Genomic DNA, 19,257 nt, shown 5'->3' on the forward strand with positions numbered 1-19,257 from the left:
TTTTTTTGTTTCAAAAAATAATTTTATGTTGTCTGTATAAAATTCCCATTTGCATTTTTCAAATAAATATAATATAATACATGGTAGTGGTATCGTAAAATTGTGAATACCCAACATACCATAAAAGCTTGGGAATTATATTATAATAAGCTTACCAACATAACCCTTAAGCTTAAAAAAGACTTGAGAAATTTATTGTTAAAAGCTTATGTCATAATTGTAGAAAAATCGAAACGGAACCCTTGTTTATAAGCTTACCCTTGTAAATGTAGAACAAGCTTATGCAATTAATATTATCTTAAGCTTACCCATGTAATAGTAAAACAAGCTTACATTATTTTTTTTAAATTTTTATTAAAATTTTATAAATTATTTTTTTAAAATTTTTATTATTTTATTATTTTTTTTAAATTTTTATTAAAATTTTATAAATTCAGTTCAAATTTTGAGATTTAGTTATAAATTAATAAAATGTGTAGTGTATTTTATCATTGCTATTTTTTAATTTTAATAAAGTTGATTAGTGATTTAAGTTTTCACTCTATGGTATAATTAAAATAATTATATTTACAGTTACGTTTTTTGGTTTTATTATTGTTTTGCATCTTTATACGATTTTTCGCGAACCGTCTTGAATGAATGTGTCGTTGGAGTTGCGGCATCTATGAAAAGTAGAAATTTAATGATAATTTTTTCAGTTAATTTTGTAAATTGAACTTACTTTATATAGCTTTTCTTGTGTAATAGTTGTGCGTCTTGCACTCTGTATGCACGGTTTCGATTCTCAGGTCGGGTAAAAACATCATACTTTCCAACAGTGGCAAAATATCCCTCAGCGTAATGTAGATGACATTTCCGGATCAACCATGAAAAACTTTTATACAAATGGTGTCGTAAAACACGACGTTCGGAATCGGCGATAACAAGTATGTCATTACGCCAATATGAAGCGGCATGCACTCAATTATATGAAAGAAATCTTCCGTTTCCCTTAGAAAATAGGGTTGCGAACATATGTATGAATGTCAAATATATAATTATTCGTAGTTTCGTCACTTTCACTATGTTCGCATTCACTTCATCACAACCGCTATTTACATCACCAATTCTAAAAACTTCTTCAGATTCATATTTTTTTATGATTCAAAAGTTCAATGACTTTTTTGTCTCTTAACACTGTTTTATATTTTGTAGGCATCGGCAATTATATTTTAGCACAACACGGATATAATTATTTAGTTCACACAACGCGGATATACATTTAATCACATAAAAACTAAGAAATCGGTGTAAAATACAAAAAAAAAATTCTACGAAAACTAATTTATCAACAAAAGTCAGGCAGACTTTAGAAAAGTTTGTTTTGATGCTTTTGCTTGTTACAAATTGAGAATTGTTTTGGCTCGAGGTCAGATGAAAATAAAAACAAAGAATTGTTTTTTATTTGATTTTTATTGTTCCGATATTTCGATCATATTCTATGATCATCATCAGGGAGTTGACTTAAAAAAGAAACAATGACAAGAATTTTTACATTATTATATTAGCAAAAACTTAAACAAATTTTAAAAATTTTTTACATTTATTTGTTTTTCTTTTTTATCACCACATTTGATGTTCTGTTCTCGTTTGAGTTAGGTTTTCAACTAAATTTTTCCGTTCTTTTTAATAAGGTTTCTGTATATTTGCGCACAGTGTTCTGTGTCGGTTTTATAATTCATGCGCTTTTCTGCAGGGATATTAATTATACGTTACATTTCTAACATATATCTTCGTTTATAGTTGTTCTCCTGTGTTAGAATATCGACTTTTTCAAAATTGGGGGTATGTCCTGTTAAGGAACAATGAGCTGCCAAGGCTGTCTAAAAACAAAAAAAAAAAAAAAAACCCTAGCAGCTCATTGTTCCTTAACAGGACATACCCCCAATTTTGAAAAAGTCGATATTAAGATTCTTGCACGTAAAGGAACAGGGCTTATGTATGTACTATCTTAAACGCCGTACACATTAGAGGTATTTTGCCGGGTTAACCTTCTTTATGAGGATTTGTTTGACATATAACCAATGGAATTGACATTTGAAACCCAGTGGGTTTATTAAATCTGGTTATATATAAACGCACTATTAATGTTCTTTGAAGAACACATAGGTTTTCATAATTCGATTTTTTCATTCACCAGCAGAAAATGATTGGGTGACTTTTATTTGAACTTTTCATTCATAATTTTGAGTTTTCATGCTACCGATTTTTGTCGGTAACTCAAAAAATGAATTACAGAATCGCACTACTGGAACAGACATATTATTTAAAATATATGTACATATATTTTTATTGATAGGCTTACCTAAATAATTGCGTGATACGAAAAATTCATGGTAGAACAAGAAAAGGTAAGAGCAATACCTAGCTGACTGAATTGGGGTGTAATGTTAGTGTCAAATTCCATAAGACAGTTTATATATTTATTTCTATTTTCGATGTAGATTGGGTGTTTAGTCCGCACTATAGGGACTTGGGGGAAACAAGTGTAGCAAGACTCCCCAATGGAGCCAGTACGCCCAATGCGTACGAGTGGCCGTCGGTAAATCAATGTAAATAGAATAAAAAATAAAAACACAATAGTTTAGTAAAAAGGTTTGGCTCAATTGCCGGTGTTTATTTAATGGTAAACAATATTACCTTTCTACAACGATATGTAGGAATGCTTACGATAAAGCGCGGGTAAAAGTTGCTTGCGATTCAAGCGGTCGATCGATCTTCTTGTTTGTTTATTATATTGTGTTTTTGTGTTGACATCTGCATAGATGCTTCAAGAGGGCGGTTGTCAAGTGAATATTCGTTGAAATCTCTCATACTATTACAGGGATGTAATAAATGGGTATGAGGAGATTTTAACGAATACACCTATGCAATTCATAGGGCCAATTTAAATAATACGATCAATTCTAACTTAAACATTTGCCGCCTCCCTTGAAACATCCAAATGTTTTAACAGATTCGATATACAAAGAATGAATAGTGCAATGGTATTGTTACGGAATTAGATTTAACTAATGTCCGTGTAGACGTTGTTTTATTCCCCGATACGATTTGTACCAAATAAAACAGGGTTCGTTTTAGATTACGTTTCTACAATGCTTTATTTACTTTATTACACTTATTCAGAACCGACTTTAATTACAAAGCACACAGCAAGTCTCTAGTTAGCACGCAGCTCTTATTTAACCGATCTGTTCAGTTCAACGCTTAAAACACAACTACACTCGTCATTGCCAGTTCCCCTATATTTATATCCCAAAGTCTCCCTGTTCTAGAGTCCTCCAGAACACATATGGCAACATCTCGAATCTGTGCAGCGAACACACAGACGCACATTCGCACTAAGCGAACAACCATACTCACATACATGCATGGGGGAATACAATTGGACGACAAGCACAGTAATGACGTAACAACAACAAACAAGTGCAAAGAAGTAACAAACTAAACAATAATTACATGATTATGGCAAAACAAAATAAAAGCACATTAATGAAAGGTAAAGTAACATCTAGAATAATGAAGAGAGTTCTACATGGTAGTTGTTGTTGCTTAAATAAAGTAACTGCGTAATAAAAACTTTACGTTACAATTCAAATTTTTAAATTAACGGAAATTAAACTAAACTAACTTAAACCTATCAGTTACATTCGTAACATTGCCTCCCGCTTAAGCCTGTTCGTCCCGAATAGGCACAGTTCCCTCTCTGTGGTATGGGCATTGGTAACACTGCCTCCCGCTTAAGCCTGTTCCTCTTGACTAGACGCAGTTCTCGTTCCGTAGTGGTGGCAACCGATTTAGTTGTACCCTCTACTGCGTCAGCTTTGGACTTCTGCTCTTCTGGACGTTGCTTTCTCTCCAGGAATCTTGACGTTATACCTTCTTTCTTTGTGGTCACCTTCCTAAGTGCCACCTGGTCGTCATCGGACTTGTCCTTCCTTGTTGTACGGCCGCTTTTCGATGGACCTTTCCTCGACGCACATCTTCGCTTTCTCGTCCTCGTTGCTGGATTTTTCCGCTTTCCTACGGGCCAATTGTCGGCGGCTTCCACCTTCAGCGTACGGACATCGACAGCGATCTCGCCGGATTCTGCCTTTGGGCGATGTTTGCTTTCCTCGTTGTAGCCCACACTTATCGGTATTTCCACATTGGACCAAGTCATCACACGGTGCTTTATGTCCAGGTTGATATCGAAGGCAATCATGAAGTCTACACCAAGTATAACTTCGTCCACAATATCGGCCACTATAAAATCGAAATTTACCGATTTTCTACCCATGCTCAGCCTTTGGTAGGCCTTTCCATGCACCGTTGTAGTCTCGCCTGTGGCCGTCCGCAATTTGACTCCATTTAACGGCAATACCTTCCCTTTTACCAAATCCGGTCTAATAATGGACTTTGTTGCACCGGTGTCCAATGTCAAGGTACGCAATACACCATTGACGAAGCCTTTCACCGTTAAGTTGTGGTTCTTCTGCTGGACTATGGCTATAGAAATTGTGGGACCATCGTTTTCATTCTCTGCCAGCGGCGCCTCGTGATCGACGGAATTCATTTTATTTGATTCACCTGATATCTCTCTTTCCAGATTCTTGGCCACCGGTTGGTCGTCGCTTTTTGAAGGCGGTGAGGTGGATCGGGGCCTTGGTCGTTCCAATATGCACTCTCGTGCAATGTGTCCAGCTTTACGACAGTTATAACAAGTCTTTTTCGTTCTAGCAGCCCCTCGTTTCACACGCATCAGTGCATCTTTCAGCAGGTCGACAACGGTCTGGGAATTGTTGTCCTCAACTTGCAGCCTCCTCACGTTGTAAGCTTTAGGTTTCACCAGCATCCTCGCGGTTTCTTGGGCCAGGGCAAATGACACGGTTTCTGCAAATGTTCCTATCGGTGCCGCATACGTCGCAAATTTTATCTCTGGATCACGAATACCACTTGCAAATGTCTCAATCTTTATGCGGTCCACCAATGGATGTGTCTCTCCTGGATATGCCAACTGCGCCAACCGCTCTATATCAGCCGCAAAGTCTTGTAAGGTCTCATTTGGCTTCTGGACTCTTCCCCTCAGTTCCATTCGGTAGATCTCTTGCTTGTGTTCACTACCGTACTTACGTTCAAGAGCAGCCATTATATCTCCATAGTTGTTCCTAGAAGCGGCGGGAATACTCTGTAATACGTCAGCAGCATCACCCTTCAATGCCATAATTAGTGATACCGCCTTGTCGTTGTCGTTCCAAGAATCTCTAGCAGCCAATGTCTCGAACTGTAATTTGAACACATTTAAAGAGGTAGAGCCGTCGAACACTGGAGGCTTAATTTTTAACGTGTTATGAATAGCTCTCACTGGGCCGCCTTTGATTTCCAGTTCCGACATTTTCTTCTCAAGGTTCACAAATTTCTCATCATGGGCCAGAAATTTCTCGTCAACAGACAGAATCTTTTTATCCAACTCTTTAATTTGCACCTCCATGTTTTCTACTCTCTTTTCAATCACTATCGTGATGTTCTCGAGTTTCTCGTTAATTTTTCTAGAATTCTCTTCCAACTCCTCTTTTAAGTTTCTTGAATTTTCTTCAAACATCCTAGAATTTTCCGCCATTAAGTTTTCGGTGATTTTTCTAGAGTTCTCCTCCAACTTTTCCTCTAATTTTCTGGAATATTCTTCACTCTTTCTGGAATTTTCTTCAACCATTCTGCAATTTTCTGCTTTCATTTCGTCCATCATAAGTCTAGAAGTTTCTTCATTCTTTCTAGACATCTCTTCTAACATCTTACAGTTGTCAGATTTCATTTCCGCCATAAGCCTGGAAGTTTCTTCATTTTTCTTATTCATTTCCAGCATCATCATAGCCAGCATTGATTTCAAATCGTCACCCCTGGCAGCTACCGACGAAACTTCCTCAACGCTGGATTCGCCCTTTGCCGATAACTCGACTTCCTCCTTACCGTCGAACTCATATTCATCGATGTTCATTCCACGGCGTTCGAACTCTTCCAACAAGCGTTTTTGTAGTTCGGCCTTGTTGCCAGTAGAACACAACTCCAACTTACTTAGCTCCTTCTTCAAGTCTTCCACTCGTAGATCCTTAAACTTCATTGTAGGATGATCGTAATCCCACTTCTGACACCAATTGTTACGGAATTAGATTTAACTAATGTCCGTGTAGACGTTGTTTTATTCCCCGATACGATTTGTACCAAATACGTTTCTACAATGCTTTATTTACTTTATTACACTTATTCAGAACCGACTTTAATTACAAAGCACACAGCAAGTCTCTAGTTAGCACGCAGCTCTTATTTAACCGATCTGTTCAGTTCAACGCTTAAAACACAACTACACTCGTCATTGCCAGTTCCCCTATATTTATATCCCAAAGTCTCCCTGTTCTAGAGTCCTCCAGAACACATATGGCAACATCTCGAATCTGTGCAGCGAACACACAGACGCACATTCGCACTAAGCGAACAACCATACTCACATACATACATGGGGGAATACAATTGGACGACAAGCACAGTAATGACGTAACAACAACAAACAAGTGCAAAGAAGTAACAAACTAAACAATAATTACATGATTATGGCAAAACAAAATAAAAGCACATTAATGAAAGGTAAAGTAACATCTAGAATAATGAAGAGAGTTCTACATGGTAGTTGTTGTTGCTTAAATAGTGTAACTGCGTAATAAAAGCTTTACGTTACAATTCAAATTTTTAAATTAACGGAAATTAAACTAAACTAACTTAAACCTATCAGTTACATTCGTAACAGTATATTAGATGTATGTAATTAAGTATTAGTACAGTGCAGGCGTGAGCATTAACCTTTTACATCTTTTCTTTCAAACATTTTTGATTTTTTGTTTTGTTTTTATTTTAGCATATCATTTTTTCAAAAACATTCTTACATGCTAAACGATGGGCCATGAGGGACCCCGGGCCATTAGGGACCCCGCGGTAAATATGGCCATTAGGGACCATGTGATAGGCTTACAAACTAAACGATTGGGCCATTAGGGACCCCGGGCCATTAGGGACCCCGCGGTAAATATGGTCAAAGGGACCATTCAAGCGACTGGGCCATTAGGGACCCAGCTGTTGTGCAGATCACTATAGACCTGGCTAACGAAAGGGCCATTAGGGACCCTGAAAACGATAGTGCAACGTGAGCTAACGTTCGCCTTGTTTGGTTGGGCCGCTTTACAACGATTTTCCGTACCATTTACGAAAACGACAATTTATTTGACAGGGCCAGTAATGATCCACCCAAACGATGTATTTTGAGCGAGCAGTGAACCAGACAAAAGTCAAAGAGAATGATTTTTAATTATCTTCGGGTACAAATCTGCTCCTATCAACATATCTACGGGACGCGATTCGCCGAATTAAGGATCTGCCAAAACTATATTTGTCAAGTCTTCCTTAATGTCCGAAGTGACCGAAAATGTTGGAAGAATTCTTGATATGGAATCTACAACCAACGCGGAAGTTTGAAAAATGGACGACCTGTCACCACGACTACGAAGTTTCAATAAACAACTTTTGGGAAATGTACCTGCGACAGTCCTATTAACTCCAGAGATGATCGATTTAGTGGATTGAACTTGGAGTTTCAGATCCTTCTGAAGTCTTTCCGAAATTAAAGACGACTCAGAAGCCGGGTCGATCAGCGCCCTAGCAGGAAAAGAAGCTCCCTGATGAAAGATATTCACCAGCGCTGTTCCCAATAGAACTTTTCTTTCCTGCGTAACGTGGAATGATTTTCGAACTAAATTATCGACCGATGTCGACGGAGCGCTAGATGTAGACGAACTTGTGCTACAATTTAAGGTTCTAGGCCGAAAGGTGGAAGCTGAATCTGACAACTTCGAACTTCTGGGAGTCACAATTTGACTCGGACTGCTCACCATAGAGCGATCTCTGTGCAATAGAGTGTTATGCCTCTGATTGCAATTGCGACAAGAACGACTTTTACAATTTTTGACCTCGTGTCCCTTCCGTAGGCAATTCACACACAAACGATGCTTTTTGGCCAATTTAAATCTTTCCAACGGCGTACAATTTACGAACCGCTGGCAAACATTTAATTTGTGTTGTTGCTGTGCACAAAGAACGCAACAAGAATTAGGAAACGAACGAAGAGGTGTCGAATAGTTTTTGGGACTGGGAGAAGTGTGAGGAGAGGAAGTACAATATTTAGACACTCCACTATTCGATTTATAACAAGTGCCAACACTTCTCATCTCATGCAAACACAGAAGAGTACGAATTCTCTCTGTCAAGAATGCATCTATCTCCTTCCAAGTTGAAAGACGAGACTTATTTTTCACACTCTGCTCCCATAAAGCATGTGTAATCTTAGGCAATTTTTGTAAACAAATGAAAACCACAATCGGATCCCAATTATCCGTAGGTATTTCATAAATTGCCATTGCCGAAAGACAACTATTTATTCCTCGCTGTATTGACTTTAGTCCCGGACTGGTTTCCTGATCTAGTACAGGAAGCGAAAACAATGATGTCAATTGATTGTGGACAAGCAACCGTGGATTATCAAATGTGGAATTCAATGCATTCCACGCAAGGTCGAAACTCCTATGAGTTAGAGGAAACGTCGAGACGATTTCTCGAGCCTCACCACTAGTTTTACTCACCAGATGACACAAGCGTTCAATATCTGTCAACTGGGAGTTATTTATATAAACCGCAGTGAACAAATCTCTGAAAGTGGGCCAATTTAGAATATTTCCATCGAAAACCTCAACATCCAAAGGAGGTAACACAAGATTATGAATGCTATCAAAATTTGAAGTGTCAACAAAAAAGCTCGAGCCTAATCTAGGATTCCCATATTGTGGAATACCAAATATTGTGGAACTAGTCGCTTGCGTGCCCACATCTTGAGAGGTGTGATGCGGCGATCTCTTGTTTTTAACATTTATATCACAAGACTGTTTTTCCGAAGAAATATCGCCTGGATATTCCGTTAAGGAATCTACCGAACTATTTTTCAAGGAGTTCAGGGACAATTTAGAAGGACTACTAAACTTTGACAACAAACAATTTATGTTTGAGGAACAACTTGTATATTTCTTGTGCGACTACACATATATGGAATTAAGATTTTCAGAATTTTCTACAGAAAAGAGGCATTTACTAAAAGTTTCCTGAAAGTTCTTCCACAATTTCTCAATTTCCTCACAATAAACTTCGAGACCATAAAAGTCAAGTTCGTCCCCCTTTAATGTACTGAAGTGTTCGGTGAATGTCACGATAGACTTGGAAGCACGAATTAATAAATATGGATGTGTGAAAGCCACACTAGTCAAAAAGACAAAGTAAACCAACCAAATGGTGAATGAAATGTAAAAACAAAAAATGAAGGTCTGTTAAATATATTACTTTGAAAGACAAATATATTACTTTCCAAAAAAGGATATATTCTCAAACTACCAATTGTAGCGTGCTGATTTAAAATCGGAAATCTGAAACAATATTCAAAATCCCAAAAATTTACTATATTTTGCAAACGAAAAGCAAACAAAAACCTTGTCGACAACTAAAGAATTTACAGCAACCTATTTGCTGAGAATTTGCAATGAGAAATTTAAAACAATATTTAAATTCCAAAATGTATGTAAATTACCATTTAATTTATCCACAATTTGAAACTATATTCAAATTTCAAAAGCAAATCGCAACAAAAATTTTAAAACAATATTCAAAATTCCTGGAATGCGCTATTTAAACTACAAAATTATGTAAATTACTATTTAATTTACAAAATTATTAGCGAAAATGGCACTATACAATATTAATTTTGCAGTAAAAATCAATAAAATTATCTAATGTCAACTAAGAATCAACAAACAACTACCGAATGTAGCGTATATTTGTGCAATAGTGCAAAAGGAAATTTGAACAATATCAAAATTTCAGACAAAAATTACAAAATTCGCTAAAAATATGTCTAAAATACGCCGTTCAAGAAAACGTACAATTGTAGGGTGCATGCAATATCAAATTTATACAAATAACCACCGAATGTAGTGTATTTGCGTCAAAAAATTCAACAGGAAATTCGAACAATATCAAAATTCCGAAAAAAATCACAAAATTCGAGTAAACAACTCCCTACACAAGAACAAATCCAATTGAGCGACTGTAGGGTGCGCGCAATATCGAATTTATACAAATAGCCACCGAATGTAGCGTATTTATGTCCAAAAATGCAAGGAAAATTTCAAACTATATTGAAATTCTAAGAAATTATATGCATCGCAATAAATATGTTTAAATAACTCCCTACACAAGAAAAGGACCAATTGTAGGGTGCACGCAATTCCAAAATGTCCAAAAATTTTATTAAAAAGTTCCCTGACACCGATTTATTATATTTACCATAAAATATACTAATATGTGTCACAGCACTAATTTACTGACCGGGTACTGTGTAATAATACACCGGCGGGAGACCGTGCAATAAAAACGGACACGACAGAAAGAGAAATTACCAAAATGCAATATTTATGCGTACATGCGTGTGTGTATACATTCGCATGCAACTGACTGGCTGACCGACTGGACAGAACAACAGAACGACGATGCTGGAGTATGTATCAATACAAACGTGTGTGTACCAGCACAGAAGGGACCACGAATAGGCCGTGCAGTGTAAATATGTAACCGATGTATTTATGAAAGTATGTTTGAATATTTACACTGCTAAAGCTAGCGAAAACAGATCAATGCAAATCAATGTTATTTTTAGGGAATATTTTTTTAACCAATTTTGTAACAACAATAAGTAGAAGCAGGTAAATGAAATTTACAGCGAAAATTTAGAAGAAGAGAAACGAAAAATAACCCAAATATTAGAAGAAAATATTTATTATTTTGTCTTGATTTTATTATTCCCGTATGTCTGTCCACGATTTGGACTTTGACCGATTGACAAAAAAGAGGGAATCTATGACGTTGTAAAACGAGATGGCCACAAACAAACGAACACTTGTTTTTATGTATTGCTCACTTTGCACTATACGTACCGATGGTAGTTGAAAGCTGCAATTATGTTGTGGACTGTATTTTAATTCCAAAATTATGCCAACTGGAATATCCGGCTCGATTGGATCAAATGTTAAGTCCGCACTATAGGGACTGGGGGGGGGGGAACAAGTGTATCGAGGCTCCCCAATGGAGCCAGTACGCCCAATGCGTACGAGTGGCCGTCGATATAAAAAGAAATAAATAAAACAAAACACGATAGCTTTTATAAAAGGTTTGGCTCAATTGCCGGTGTTTATTTAATGGTAAACAATATTACCTTTCTACAACGATATGTAGGAATGCTTACGATAAAGCGCGGGTAAAAGTTGCTTGCGATTCAAGCGGTCGATCGATCTTCTTGTTTATTATATTAGGTCTGTACGATAACCCAAAAGTTTGTGCAAATTTGCACAAACTTTTACAAAATGCTGTTCGATAACAAACTTGCAAAGTAAAAGAGAGAGAATTTGGAGACAATTGTGAGAGAATATTGGAGAGTTTTGGAGACTTTTGTTTACAAGTTTTTGCAAGGAAAATTTTTCTTGTAAGAATTTGCAAGTTTGATCAGCTGATTTAAATTCGAATGTTTTGTGGCGGATCATTGGCGCAAGTCAAGTCAACGGGTTTGCCTGCATAAGTCAATCGACCACTATCAAATAAGAACGTGGAAGGAGAGCCACTATATTTGAAGGCACAAGCTACATCATTGGATTTTAGTGTCTTGGATTTCCGTGTTGCCCTATCTCACAAACTATTGTCATAATCCAATCCGCATTCTCGCACTCAGAACAAGATGTAGGAAAGGCCAGAGAAGGAGAGACGATTATTTTCACATCTGTTGACGCAAGATCAAATAATATAGCTGTTAAGTGTGTAAAAGATTTTATGGATCGAAGAAGAATTTTAAATGGATAATAAAAAAAATGGTAGACACCTTCAATTGTTAAATTGGAACTCCTTTCCTTTACCGACCCAAGGCAGACAATTATGAAAAAATTACCACATATAGTGCTTTTTATCCAACCATGTAATGCTTTTGTTGCGGAAATGTATACTTCCCGAGATATGGGCCTGAAAAGATCCACAAAGGCCCTAACCTATTCTTCTCTAAATAGCCGGGATTCGGCCGGGATTTAAGACTTTTCCTATGGACAGGTGCAAATCTCGGGAATGGGAAGAAAATTTTCTTTTAAATTAGATATTTTTGGAGGTCTATATCTCGGGAAGTATACATACCCTTCAATAAAATAATACATCGTTGAAATCAGTATAAACATCAATATTTGTGGTAATTTTTTAATAATTTTCTGCTGTGGTTTGCCAACATTTTATACAAGGGCCTTTGTGGAACTTTCGAGGCCTATATCTCGGGAAGTATACTTTTACACAACAAAAGGAATACATGTTTGGAAACGGGATAAAAAGCACTATCTGTGGTAAATTTTTCATAATTTTCTGCGGTGGTTTGCCAACATTTTATACAAGGGCCTTTGTGGAACTTTCGAGGCCTATATCTCGGGAAGTATACATTTCCACAACTAAAGGAATACATGTTTGGAAACGGGATAAAAAGCACTATCTGTGGTAAATTTTTCATAATTTTCTGCGGTGGTTTGCCAACATTTTATACAAGGGCCTTTGTGGAACTTTCGAGGCCTATATCTCGGGAAGTATACATTTCCGCATCAAAAGCAATACATGGTTGGAATCGGTATAATAATCGGTATATATAAGCACTATCTGTGGTAATTTTTTCATAATTTTCTGAGGTGAGTCAGTAAAGGAAAGATAAGCCGTTAAATTTAATCTTTTCCGCCAACTTCTTGTTTATCAAATCAGCTGACTTCTTGCAAGTTTTTGCAAATTGCTGTTCTATAACAATCTACAAATTTTTTGCTTCGAGAGAGTAAAATTGATGGAGAGAGGTTACTGAGAACTTGCTGAGTACATGCAAGTACTTTTTACTTGCGAAGTTATCGTACACACCTATTGTGTTTTTGTGTTGACATCTGCATAGATGCTTCAAGAGGGCGGTTGTCAAGTGAATATTCGTTGAAATCTCTCATACTATTACAGGGATGTAATAAATGGGTATGAGGAGATTTTAACGAATACACCTATGCAATTCATAGGGCCAATTTAAATAATACGATCAATTCTAACTTAAACATTTGCCGCCTCCCTTGAAACATCCAAATGTTTTAACAGATTCGATATACAAAGAATGAATAGTTTAAGATAAATTTCTTAATAAAACAACAAAACAAATGTTAAAATTTTTTTTTTAAATTTTTTGGTAAAATAACAAATGTTTCACATTGGTATAAAGGAACAAGTTCAAAGACTACGCTAAGCGTTTGTGATGAAAGCCATATAATGATTGAAAAAATGTTCAGCGTTGTAAAAAACAAATTGCATTTTAAAGAGGAAAAGTTAGCTGATAGCGAAGCCGTCACACGGCCTTCTTTTTTCAAAGAGAAATTAAATAAAACATTAATACTAAAAATTACCTTCGCCTAAAAAAGGCAAAATTTTCGGAAAAACTATGTTGACAAATTTAAAAAAATTAAGAAAAAATAGTTATCATTCGAATCCCACTACCAAATTAGACATAAAATGTTTGTAATTGATCGTAGTTTTATACAAAAAAAGTTTCAAGAAAATCGAAGGTGTCATTGTTAAAAATTGATTTTAAATATTAAATCGCCAAAATTGAATCCAATTCTACTGTGCCAAATTGTTTTAGATTTTTTATTAAATACAACAAAACTTTAAAAAAAAAAAAATCAAATTGAACCAATATTTAAGAAGTTATGAGTATTTCTTTGCCTATAGTTTTCACAGAATTCGACTTTTTCAAGGCGCGATACCTTTGGAGCCGTTGGTCGAAAAAAATCAGAAAATATACTGCAATGTTTTGTTGATGAGCAGCATCACCACAGCAAAAACTAAAGGAAATCAAAAACCTTATATTGAAAAATTGTCCGATTTCATTCAGAAACCCCCATATGAATATTTTTTGAACAAATAAATGTACACCTATATCGATTTCTCTTTTTTTGTAATTTCGTGCGTGAGTGTGCGTGTTCGTGCCTTCTCGAAAAACGCCGTGTTGGTGCGTGAATGTGCATAAAAATTTTGGTCCGTGTTCGTGCATGTTCGTGCCTAATTTTTTAGGCACGCGCCCATCTCTAATTCTACGTATTGAATATAACCTGGCCGCGTGTATCTTAAAGATCGCCATTTTACTCTCCTGTATAAAGGAGGTCTCGCTTCATAAATAGTTCAAAAAAAAAAAAAAACACTTCAACACCAACAACTCCACTTCACCACCAAGAAATGCCAATGCAACAAAAAGACTATTCTGAGCTAAAGGCAGGCATGTTAGAGCGTTTTCAGACGATAGGGTTTAACTGCTCAAAACGTGGTTTCCGTTTTGACTCTCATTCGTAATTTTCACATCTAGTGTTGCGTCTTTGAAGTCATTTTATACAAGCGTACTTTTTGAACAAAAAGAAGTACGGTTTTACATAAATGTACCATAAAGGTTTATGTGTGTATTGTCACTTCTTACAGCATTTAACACAAAAACGATTATTAGTTTACATTTTTATTCTTACACATTTCGCACACACACATTCTTATTTTATAAAAATATTTGAGGAAACAGTTATTACTTATACCATGATCAGATTTACATTAGGCAATTTTCCTTGACGGATTTTTTCGTCCCCTTTTATACAAACAATTCTGTTCGAACATTTTTTATTTCAAAACATTTAAAATAATCTCAATTACGAAAACTATAAAGAAATTAATTAAAAAATCATAACATGTTCTTGAAGTAATGTTTGTATAATACAAAATAAATAAAAAATATTTCACGAAAGAATTTAGCAAAAAAGTACTTTATGTACGTTTTCGTTCACTTACTTCCACATTTTGTTTCAACACTGGCACAGTTTGCGAATGAGAACCAAAACGGACAACGCGTCTTTGAGCAGTCAAACCCTATCGTCTGAAAACGCTCTTAGCGATTCAAAATTGCATAAAACAGCTCTCTTTGAACATGAGCACTATGAGTACTAACATGGTAGAATAAAGTAAAGGTAGGCCACAGCTAACAGCTGATTACAATTTTTTTCTTTTTATGGCCTAATCTGTCAAAAGCCGTGTCGTGTTGACATTTTGTACTGTTTTTGACATTATGCAATCATAAAGGTAGATGCATCGCTGAATTGTTTCAACAAAAAACTTCTGCTGTAACACTATATCTTAAAATTGAAAACAAGGACAAAATATGTGTATTCGCGTGGCAAAATAAAATTGGTCATTTTTTTAGCAAAACTTACGAATGAACGATTTATCAAAAATTGATATTAACTTAAATTTGTTCCAAAAGTACGGGAATGTAAAAATTAAAATTTTTGTAAAAATTCTGCCGACATTTATCTGCAAATCGGATGCCAGCAATCACGATGTCAGATTAACCAAACTTGTTAAGTAGAAAATAAGTGAATGACATTTTTCACTGTCATAAGTTTGGGAAGAACTTTTGCTATTTTTGGAACACTTCCAACAAGAATATTCTGGAGCCTAGCTAAAGAAATTTTTTACTCTATTTGGCACTTTTAACATATAAAAAGTGAAGCTCTAAAGGCCTGGATACATAAGCTGATTTGCCTGGTTGCCTTGCTTTCCTGCTTCATTTTTGGCATTAAAAATAAAAGAATAAAAGGAGGCAGATCAAATTTCGAACTGGGTTGCTCTTTTCTTTTTTATTCTTTTATCAGAAGCAAGCAAGGCAACCAGGCGATGCAGCTTATGTACGCAGGCCTTAAGTTCCATATATTTTTGTAAAACGGGATAGCTATGCAGATACATCTACCATTATTATTGTACCATGCCATTTGACGTTTTAAGCCATGGCTGCAGGGTAGCATTTTTCAGTGATTTTCATACCTGTCCTACCTCTACTTTATTGTACCATGAGTACTATATGTCAAACATTGAGCAACACATTGCACAGATCAATATAAATGTAACAACAATAGGTAATCAAATCTCTGAACTCCAAATCAGAGACAAGGAAAAACCGAGCAAATAAATATCTCAACACACGAGTGAACAAATTGGAACAAAGAGCAATTAACAGGAACATTGAGATAGGCAATGTGAGTGACGAAAACATAGAAGTTACCGATGTGTTAAAAAAGATTCGTGAATGTGCAGGTGTAGAAATAAATGGGAATGATATTGAGAGAGGATACAGAGTGAAAAGGAGGAACAAAATGATCGTTGAATTTTCTACTCTCGCCAAAAAAAGAGAGATTATGGGGAAAATTAAGAAGCACAGAGTGGAATTCGTACAATCAAGTGGGTCCAAGAACTTTATCTACATTAATGATGAACTAACACCTTACAATATAAAATTACTATGGATGACGAAAACAAAAGCTAAGGAAGCTGGGTGGAAATTTGTATGGGTGAAAAACGGAAATATATATGCTAGAAAAAATGAAAATTCACCTCTAACCAACATTAATAAAGCTACAGATTTGGAAATTATTAGCTCATCAAACTAAAAAATATATATGTATATATAAACTTCTAACAAACCTTCAAAAGTGTTTATTGTTTCCTCAAAAAAGAAACAAATAAAAACAAATTATCGAAACTGTATTCACAAAATAAAAATAAATAAAATTGTATCAATCAAATTAAAAATAAACTTTTATTATCCCCTAAAATCTTTAAAAATAAATTATTCCGAAGAAAATATTGATAGCTTCAACGACATACAAATGAAATACTTAAACTATGATATGTCGATTGTTCACCTGAATATAAGATCCCTAAGGAAGAATTTCCTGGTTTTTATAGCCAGCATATCACAAATTATAAATCATATAAAACTTATTGTGTTATATGAAACAAATATATCAGATAATGAAAACCAATTCTATACATAAAAGTATAGCAGTATACATAAAAAAGAACTTACAATTTGAGCAAACGGAAATCGAAATTAATTTAAAAATTAAGTAAATTAAGTAATTAATTTAAAAATTAAAGACTCCTGTAATCACGAATACACTATCATACCAATTTATAGGCCACCTAACAAAAATATCAATGTTTTTCTTCAAGAAATTGAAAATATTGTTACCAACATAAATAGAAAGCAAAAATTAATTATAATTGGGGATATGAACATCGATCTAATAAAACGAAGCTCTATATCTACAAACTATCTAAACATTCTTTCATCCTATGGATTGCATTGTATGGTCACCGGAGTAACATGAGAAGACGACACGGCCCGAAGTCGAACGTGTATTGACCACTTCTTTTCCAAAACAGAACAGAAATTTTCACATGGACATTCAGCTATAGTGAAGACACAACTCTCTAACCACTTTGCCGTATTTGGATGTCTAGATGCAACTAAGAAGACACACGAAACAAACCTTAACTCTCAACCCGTGGAAATCCCTAAAATAAGCACCTACAAAGTAAACACTCAAATAAGAAACACTAACTGGGAAGAACTCTTGACCAGATCAAGTAATACCATCGAGTTATTTAATAATATTTGTACCAAATTTAATGAAATATATGAAAACTCTGTTTCAAAGCATCCTAAATTCAGAAAATGAAAACCATATCCGTGGCTCACTGATGAAATCTTAAAATACTGTAACATAAGAGACCAGTTGTATAGCTGGTGGGCGTCAATTTCTTTCTCCCCATATGCGGACGACAATTTACAAAGGAGTTCTAAAATAGGCATTTTCAGTAGGGAGAAGCATTTTTGGATATCCCGAGTGGCAATTTCATCAAGATTTTATAAAATTTTGTTAACTCGAGTCATCAAAACTCAATTTTTTGAAAAGAAATGCGGATATCCTGGAGGGAACGTCATATTTTACAGTGGTAAATGTTCTTATGACTTATGCGTAAAATGTACGACTAAAGGAGACAGTACGCTTCCAAAAATAAACTTGGTGAAAGAAAAAAGCAAGCTTTCTTTGGCATTACAACTGATTATTTAAAGAATCCTTGCCAATGCAGAATATACGGGTGTATCCTTAATCAGGAGGGATATACTTTTACTGAATATTACTGAAAGTACTTCGTTTTCAATATAGGGTGAATATGCATCGATATTCTAATACAATCTTTCTGTATTCCCAAGTTTTAAAGGGGGGTTCTATTCAAATGAGCCAAATTTTGTACTTCAATTTTTGACTTTATTTGGTATTCCTTGCATAATTCTTATACAAATTGGATTTGAATGCAAATGAATGACTAAGTTTACTCCAAACACATGAAGCAAAATATAATAAAACTTAAAAACTTCATATCTTGTATAATTCGGAAAAAATGAAGGTTGAAAAAAAATGTTGCAGGGGGGTTCAATTCAAGTGAGCGGCAGTGTATACTGCGATCATTAAATCCAAAGAAAATCGCCGGGATCGACAATATAAGATCAATAGACCTAAAGAATAACGCTGATTTACTCACTCCAATTATCACAAAACTAGTAAACGGTAGTATACATGAAGCAGTAATACCCGATTTAATGAAAAAGTCAATTGTAAAACCAATATACAAGAGTGGTAATAAATCTGACTTCAACAATTACAGACCTATATCAATACTATCAGTCACTGAAAAGGTCTTGGAAGAAATAGTAGCGCGAAGGCTCAACAACTTTCTAATAAAATACGATATAATAAATAAATAACAATATGGTTTTCAAAAAGACAAGAACATTAATCAACTTGTTGGACACTTCTTAAACCATATCAATAAGTCCTTAAGCCTAAACAACAACTGCTTAGCTTTATTTATCGATTTTAGCAAAGCATTTGACACACTTTCTCATGAAAAACTGCTGAACGTGCTAGCAAAAAATGGTATTAGAGGACACATCTTAAAATGGTTTACAAACCATCTCTCGTGTGTATCTTTCTGCGTAAATATAGGAGATACCAAGAGTACCGCAATATCGAATAGATTTGGAGTTCCGCAAGGATCAAAATTGGGTCCAATCCTATATATCATTTATTCAAATGAAATGGTTCTACAGCTGAAAGACAGCACAACATTCACATATGCTGATGACACAGCAATACTTGTATGCAACAAGTCACTAAA

At 35.2% G+C, this 19,257-nt stretch overlaps 1 long non-coding RNA gene across 1 annotated transcript; it reads right to left on the reverse strand.

The window, feature by feature from the left end:
* Positions 1-484: 484 nt before the first annotated feature.
* LOC141402664 (uncharacterized) lies at positions 485-1,628 on the reverse strand. Its single transcript, XR_012412691.1, has 3 exons — positions 1,581-1,628; positions 722-1,502; positions 485-662 (listed from the first exon to the last, which is right to left on the reverse strand). It is a non-coding gene; the product is annotated as an uncharacterized lncRNA (long non-coding RNA).
* Positions 1,629-19,257: the final 17,629 nt, after the last annotated feature.

Source organism: Musca autumnalis, unplaced genomic scaffold, assembly GCF_047663935.1.
Source record: "Musca autumnalis isolate F117 unplaced genomic scaffold, ASM4766393v1 scaffold_4, whole genome shotgun sequence".
NCBI lineage: Eukaryota > Metazoa > Arthropoda > Insecta > Diptera > Muscidae > Musca > Musca autumnalis.